This window comes from Nelusetta ayraudi, unplaced genomic scaffold, assembly GCF_046127955.1.
Source record: "Nelusetta ayraudi isolate G7.1 ecotype Tasmania unplaced genomic scaffold, CSIRO-AGI_Nayr_v1 ptg000043l, whole genome shotgun sequence".
Taxonomy (NCBI): Eukaryota; Metazoa; Chordata; class Actinopteri; order Tetraodontiformes; family Monacanthidae; genus Nelusetta; species Nelusetta ayraudi.
Genome location: NW_027466093.1, coordinates 2352236 through 2360000, shown reverse-complemented (window position 1 = coordinate 2360000; position 7765 = coordinate 2352236).

Below are 7765 nucleotides of genomic sequence, written 5' to 3'. Positions count from 1 at the left end.
TATTATGTACACCATAATACAGCCTTCTGGTGGACAAGCCATACTATTTAATCTGTGTCTTCCTATGGCACTTCCGTGGGTAGAAACTCGTCGTAGAGGTCACGTGCTGTGTGCCCGTCACCCCACCAACCACCTCGGGGAAGGTCTAACAGGAGAAGCTTGTTGGGGGAAATGATGCACGACAAGTGGATGTGACACTAATGAGTGCGATGGATGAGGTAGAGCAATGCTCCAGAACCCGATTCAGACTACTCTCCCTCCACTTTTTTTGTTTTGTATGAGCGTTTAAAAAAAACAACATAATGATAATCGAATAAGCTTTAGTTTATTAATCAGAATTAAAACAAGTAGGTTTTGCCCTTACAAGGTTGTAGATTTGTTATAGATGAGTTCCTTTGTTGTAACTTGAAAAACTATATATGGGATGTACCATGACCTGAGGGATTTCCTCATCCCATCCCAGCTTGGTTCTGATGCTGAATGTGAATGTATCTTGCTGTACATCCCACTGAGCTCCAAGGGCCCTCTCCATAGGGAGCTGGTCTCAGTCAAGGTTAAGTGTTTTTACCTCTTTAGCTCTCTGCTCTTCAGGAATGGCGGCCAGCACCGAGCGATGATTGCTCACCCACTTATTGAGCTTAAATCCACCTCTACCGCACAGGTCTGTTAGCTGCTGGTACAGATGTATTGCTTGTTCCACCGTGCTGACGGCCTTTAGACAATCATCCACGTAGAAATTTTGACAAACAGTGTTTATAACCTCGGCTGGGAAGTCATGCTGATTGTCGTCAGCTGCTTTCAGCAGGGCGAATGAAGCACAGCTTGGGGATGACACTGCCCCAAAGATGTGGACCAGCATCCTGTGCTCTTGTAGGTCCTTTGTAATGTCCCCATCTGGCCACCAGAGGAAGCGTAAGAAGTTTATATCCTGGTTGGAAACTCTTACTTGATGAAACGTTCCCTCAATGTCAGTCATGAATGCTACAGGGCCTTGGCGAAAACGAAGCAGCACACCTAGCAGTGTACTTGTCAAATTGGGACCCTGCAGGAGCTCTTTATTTAATGATGTTCACTCACTTTCGATCTCACAGCCACTAAAAAACCTGATTGTGATTGAGAGGTCCTCAGCAGCCAATCACTGTTGGGAGTCCAGCCTTCAAACACTCCTCCTCAATCCACAGTCACATCTGTGAGCATCTGGAACTTTGGCCCTGATCCTCCACACCACACAACTTGGGATGACAGCGCCACCTACCTGTATCCTTTCAGCAGCCAGTCCATGCTCTGACCCGTTTCCACTGTGGCCTGTTGTGTCATCTGGACCGGAGTCTGGATCATCAGTGTCCAGGTTCATGGAATCTGTCAGAGTGCCGCCGTCCTGTGATGTAATGATAGAGAATCACTCTATTTATACTAATGTGCAGAACCACTAGAGTGTCATTTCTTCACTGCTGTCAGCAACAAGCAATTGGTGTCACACTGGTGTACAACACTTATGGGCTAATTAATAAGAAATTACATATTTATGAATCACCCGCAATGCCCAGATTGTTGCTGTTTATCTGCTGATATGAGCCGTCAACTGTTGCAATATAGAACCACGGGCAGGAAATTACAATTAGTGTAGAGCGTATTATAATTTAAAAGTTTACTTACGGTAGTTCTTTAAAGAATTTAGCAGGGATGGAACAGGCTAACGTGACGACGTCACCTGTAACACGGTAGGAGCTCAACCTGCTGTCACGGCGAAAACTCTGTGTTACGTCCCGTCGAGGGGGACCGAGACGCAACGTGTGGGACACCTTCCCCGACTCCCAAGCCTCATTAATTTTTCACTGCAGTTGGCAGTTTCAACAAAAAACATTTTATTAATCATTAAATTAAATAAACAAAACAACTTAACCGGTGGGCAGCAAATAATAAACCAAAAACCAACTAGCTTGCCTTAAGAACAAACGAAAGAAAGAAAGAGAACCCAAATACAGAAAGGCTAACCTCCCTACATACTTAATAAACAGGAGAAAAGAGGGGACAAAGAAAATGCCAGCCCACCCCTACGGCTGCGGCTGCGGCTGCATGGTCTAACACCGTTTCAGAAGTGACGAGCTGCAGAGTTTGGAGCGGAGGAGGGGGGACGACGTCAAGCTGGCTCGACTGCTCCTCCTTCTCAGCCGTGGCGCGTCCAATCAGCAGCAGACATCCAGCAAACAGCACGTGACCTCTACGACGAGATTCCACCCACGGAAGTGCCATAGGAAGACACGGATTAAATAGTATGGCTTGTCCACCAGAAGGCTGTATTATGGTGTACATAATATAAAACTTCGGCCCAGTTCTGCTTGTATTGCAATGGTTGCTGTTCCTGAGGTTTCATTTTTCCGCTTTTCCCTTTTTATTTTTTACATCCATGTTTGTGATGAAATAGTATTGTGAATCGCTAGCTCGCATTGCATGCTGGGAAACAGCGTCACTCAAGGAAGTTTTGGCTTCGCTGACACGGTCCTGAAGGGAAGTGGGTTTTAGTGCACTGGAACGGGATGAATGTGTTCAATCAAGCAGTACAAACCTGATTAATTGTCTTAATACTTCACTTCGAATGGCCATATTGTTTAGGATTAGAATTAGATGACAACTTCTTCACAATATTTGCAACTATTCAATTTGACCAGCAGGTGTCAGTAGAAGACGAAATTTCATGTTGACTATTTCCTAATGGAAGTGCTCTCTTTACGTTGGATTTTTCTCATAATTATTTGAAGTGTAGGCCTGTAGTTGATGAGGAATCACGGTGTGCTAACGCTACTCAAACAGCTTCGATGAAAAAAGGGAGTGTGATTTGGGTTTGTGGTACATTATGACAATCTTGGACTTGCAAGACTGAGGCGACGGTTCAATTCCCATCAATGTGTATTATATATGTGTTATTTAGCTCATCTATTCTACATATTAAATAGATCACATTTGACATCTGACCCACTGAACACTTACTATTGAACATATTTTTAAACTATGGGCTATTTAGTCTTGTTTTAGGATATAACATAATTCATTGCACAAACTGTCAGGCTAAGTATAAGAGCTATAGTGTACTACAATCAGTCGTGCCAAAAAAGAGACATTGTCTTTATTTTTCATTTTTATTTTATTGTGTCAGCATTGAACCATACAAGCATGTAGTGTTGTCCAACAAGAATGCATGGCGAATCAAATCCCAAACAACCTATGAAACAATGAACACGTTTCCATTGCACTTCATTTTATTGAGCACTAGATGACCTCCTCGAGCACTGTGTCATTGAAGCCTCGAGTAATGAACCATTTTTTGAAACAAGTGTCGAAGCTTCAACAAAGCCTCGATCGGCCATCACTACCTACGGCTGCGTGCTCTAACAGCATTTCAGAAGTGACTAACTGCAGAGTTGGGAGCGGAGGAGGGACGACCGTCAGGCTGGCTCGACTGCTCCTCCTTCTCAGCCGTGGCACGTCCAATCAGCAGCCGACATCCAGGACCGCACCTGCAAGGCGTCATCCACTCTCTCTCTCACACACACACACACACACACACACACACACAGACACAAACATAGAGGCACCTAGACCCACCCGTGGGTCATAACACTCTGTTAGGATCTTTTCACTCTGGCATTGAAAAGGGGTGCTAGCGCTAGCCGTTTGCTAAGCTATGTACATACAGCACCACCGCTTGCCGAACCACATAGTCACACCGTTTATATACAACAACTCGTCATCAATATCTCTAAAGTAGAAGTCAAGAACTTTTTTCAAAAACGATAACTAACTCAAACTTTTTTGTGTGTTTATAAAAACAAACTAAAACAAACTTAAATTGAAGTCATATTTCACTTCGTTTACGTCTGTCAAATGAATATTTGCCCAGGAAAATGTTTTCGTTTTACGCAGCAGCACCTAAATGCACCTCGCGTTCTGTGACGTCACCCCTCTTTCACAGCAGTATGTTGACAAGCGAGTCGCGGCGGGAAAGTCCGATATGCCACTTTTTCCCAATACGACGAAGAGAGTGACAAAAGCCAATGTCTTGTGGTGGAAAGACAGAAAATATGTGGCTTGCTTCTAAAAAGGGAAAAACCCCGACAAACCTCCATTTAAGAAGCTCGCACAAAGCAGTAGTGAACATGTTTATTGAGACTGGGAAGTAGACATGACAGTTTGACTCAGTTGACTCAAATATCCTGTGGCGATGAGAGTGGTTATGGCTATCTGATAAAGCAAGATTTAATATTGGGAATTTAACAAAATGAAAAGGAACCGACAACGCCACCCTGGGAATTTCACCCAGGGAGTTCTACTAAACACAAAAGTAATAATTAGGCACACAGGTAAGTTCTACGAGGAAGGAGTAGGAGACGTGGTTCAGAATGTTTAAAATATCAAACCAACTTTTATTCAACATTTAAAAATAAAAGGAACAAACAGACCAACACTTAAAACGGAGCTACTGAGCTCCTTATTCTTGGTGTAGAAACTGAGGCTTACCGATGAGGGGGCCAAACGGGGGAGGAACCAAAGAAAACAAGGAACACCCCACTCACACGTGACACACCTGCAAAGAAAGTGAAGTGCAAAAAAAAAGAAGAAAACAACCACAATCCCGGGTCACAGCACGCGAAGGGGCCCACCACCCGGGACACCGCCACAACCAGCAGCTCTCAGCGACTACAAAAGAAAAGATAAACAGTTGGTTACTAAAAGTTCCCTAAAATCTGTCAAATGTACTGAAATAGCAAGAAAAACAAACAAACAATGCAATTACACACACACACACACACACACACACACACACACACACACACACACACACACACACACACACACACACACACACACACACACACACACACACACACACACGTTCCCACCAACCACGCACACGCATACACGCACACACACCACTGTGGCTGGACCGGCGACTTGATAGTGTAACGTCTGCTGTCTGAGGGTCAGCAGTGGCGACGTAAGCAAACGAAGAAAAACACAACGAGAACGGAAAAACAACAAGTAAAACCAAGGCGGGACGGAAGCAACATGCACCGTCCACCGTCTGTACGGGGCGGCTAGCACAATCAAGTGCGGGCGAAGCGGCAGTGTTCCTGCACTTATCTTATAGGACCGAGTTTTGGGCCACAGGTCTTGATCACCAAGCGTCCTCCAGGTGAGGAGAACAACGAGGAGGCTCTGCGCAGCTTTGTGCTCGCAGGCGGCTGTAGTGTGCCAGTGAGGTGTTCAGGAAGCACTGTAAAAAGAACGGACAGGTGAGGTACTACGTACCTATGCTAATAAGCCATAATAATTTAAATGCTAAAATGTCCGCACCTGATCCTCTTAAAACTCGGGCACACAAAGCGGATGTTCAGTGTCCCATTGACCACAATGGACCACTAAACAAAGCTTTTAAGAAAAATGCGAAATGAAGCCACTGAGAGCTAAAACAACATGCAAACAATGCCACAGTGCAGCTTTTCTCAAACGGGTCAATTTTGAAATCATTTTAATCAACTCTGTCTTCATTGATCAGAAGCTTTTTGCAGATTTGGAATTAAAACATTTTAACTGCAGGAATCATAAAATCGTCTCATCAGTGACGTTTACAGAGCCATTAAAAAATTGAATATGTGCTGAACAGACAAACGGAGGTGTAAGAGGCCTGTGTGACCAGCAGGGGGCAGCAGAGGACCGACAGCCGCAAGTTCCTCCTCAGAGAGGCCTGAGAAGGTTCTGCACCTTCAGCTCCTCCAGGAGGTCCTCAGCAAAGTGTCAGAGTTTGTTGGTTTTTTTACCTCGGTCGGCAGAGTCAAAGTATTAAACTTGTAGCCAGGGGGCGCTGCAGCTCACTCAACACCTACAAGGTTTGAAAAGGATATTGAGTGGAATTCATCTGGAATGAAAAGAAAAGCACAACTACAGTAGAAAAACTGAACACAAAGACGCACAAAGTTTGAACTACACACTGATTTTCTTCTTCTGTTGATTCAAATGAATTTGACAGAAATAATATCTGAAAAAATAGAAACCAAATGTTAAATTTCGACATTTAAAAAATGGACAGATTAATTTACACCCAGTAAGATAAGAAGATATTTAGCTCTCAGCCAATTAGAGCTCCTGCTCCTGTGTGTGTGTGTGCGTGCGTGCGTGCGTGCGTGTGTGTGTGTGTGTGTGTGTGTGTGGATGTGGTGGTGTGTGTGGTTAAGTACGTCACTGGAAGTAGGCTGCCAATTAGTGCGGCCTCCGAGGCCGCAACCGCCCCACGCCAGCGACGAGCCCGGGGGGGGGGGGGGGGGGGGGGGCCCGGACACGGCACACACGCCGCAATGCCGGCCAGGAAGAGGCCCGGAGCAGCAGGCCCCCGGACCGGAGGGCACCCGCCCCACGAGGAGCCAGGGCAAGATGACAGGGAGGCAGATACCCCAAGGAGAAGGGACACCACCCGGGGCGAACAGACAGCAGAGCCCGTCCTCCGGATGGGGCCCCCCAGGGCAAGCGAGACCGGACTCATCCCCATTACAGGACTCAGCCCCTTCACCCACCGGGAGGATCGGTACCCAAGGCAGGCCCGGGCACCCAGAGGCCCCCCCCCTACGGACCCAGTATGGCGCATCGCCGCAAGTGGCGAGGTCCCCATAGGCCCAGCCAGTCTCGCACCCCAGGGGCACCGGACTGCACAGGGCCCATCCAAAGTGGGAAAGATGCTGGATCCCGCCCCCGCTAGCAGGCCGACCCCACTGTGTGTAGGGGTGTCAGTGTGTGTATATGTGAACTTGCTGGTGTGTTGAACTATGGTGCGTTTAAAATGGAGGGGTGGTAAGGAACGAACCACCCCCCCAGGCCCTAAGTGTCTATAATGCTATTAAGATTGGAGAGGGTCTTAAGGCCAGAAGGCCAGGCAGCGATCACCCAAGACACAAATCCCCCGAAACAGAAGAAAATAAATAAATTAATTAAAAATTTAGGGGAAAAAAACATTTAAAAAACACCTATTATGTGACCAGGGGGGACTCCCGGTCAGGGCGTCCCCTCAGCGACATCGGGGCCGGGGACACCACAGGGATCCAGGAGCCAAAGGGGACCCGCCCCCCCACCGCACCGCACCACCCGGGCACACAGGAGCGGTAGCCGGCGAACGCGCAGCCCCACCCCAGGCATGCGACCCCACCGCGTACGATCCAGCGCCAGTCCCCCGACACAGGGACGGACCAGCCCTCCCCCCGGAGAACCACCCACCCAACCCCCGACCCCCCACCAACCCCGCATTAACTGTGCAGTGTGAGCAGGTCTGAGAGGCGGTCATGCCCATCTGAAACATCCGCTGCCCGGTGGAGTGGATCCTGTGGAGTACTTTAAAATGTATTAATTGTAGAATAGGTTGTTTTATCAGTGAAAAGGTGTTCAGGCAGATTGTTCTCCAGAAATTAGAGCGAGGCTGGAGAGACAGGTCTCTTTCCCAATTAACAATTGGGATAGAAATCGTGCGATCTGTATTTGTAAGCAACTCACTCCAATATAACTGCACTCGTCCTTCTCTCACATTACATTGGATCACAATGACCAAACAACACAACAAAGACAATGATGCCACTGTGCTGCCACATCCAGACTCTGTGTAGGTCTGTAGGCCTCTTGGACCTTCATGTGAACCACTGCGTGTTGACTGGAGGTGAAACATGACTGACTGCTGTCCTCCTCCTTGGACAATGCAATCTCACTTTCAATCTCACAGCCACTAAAA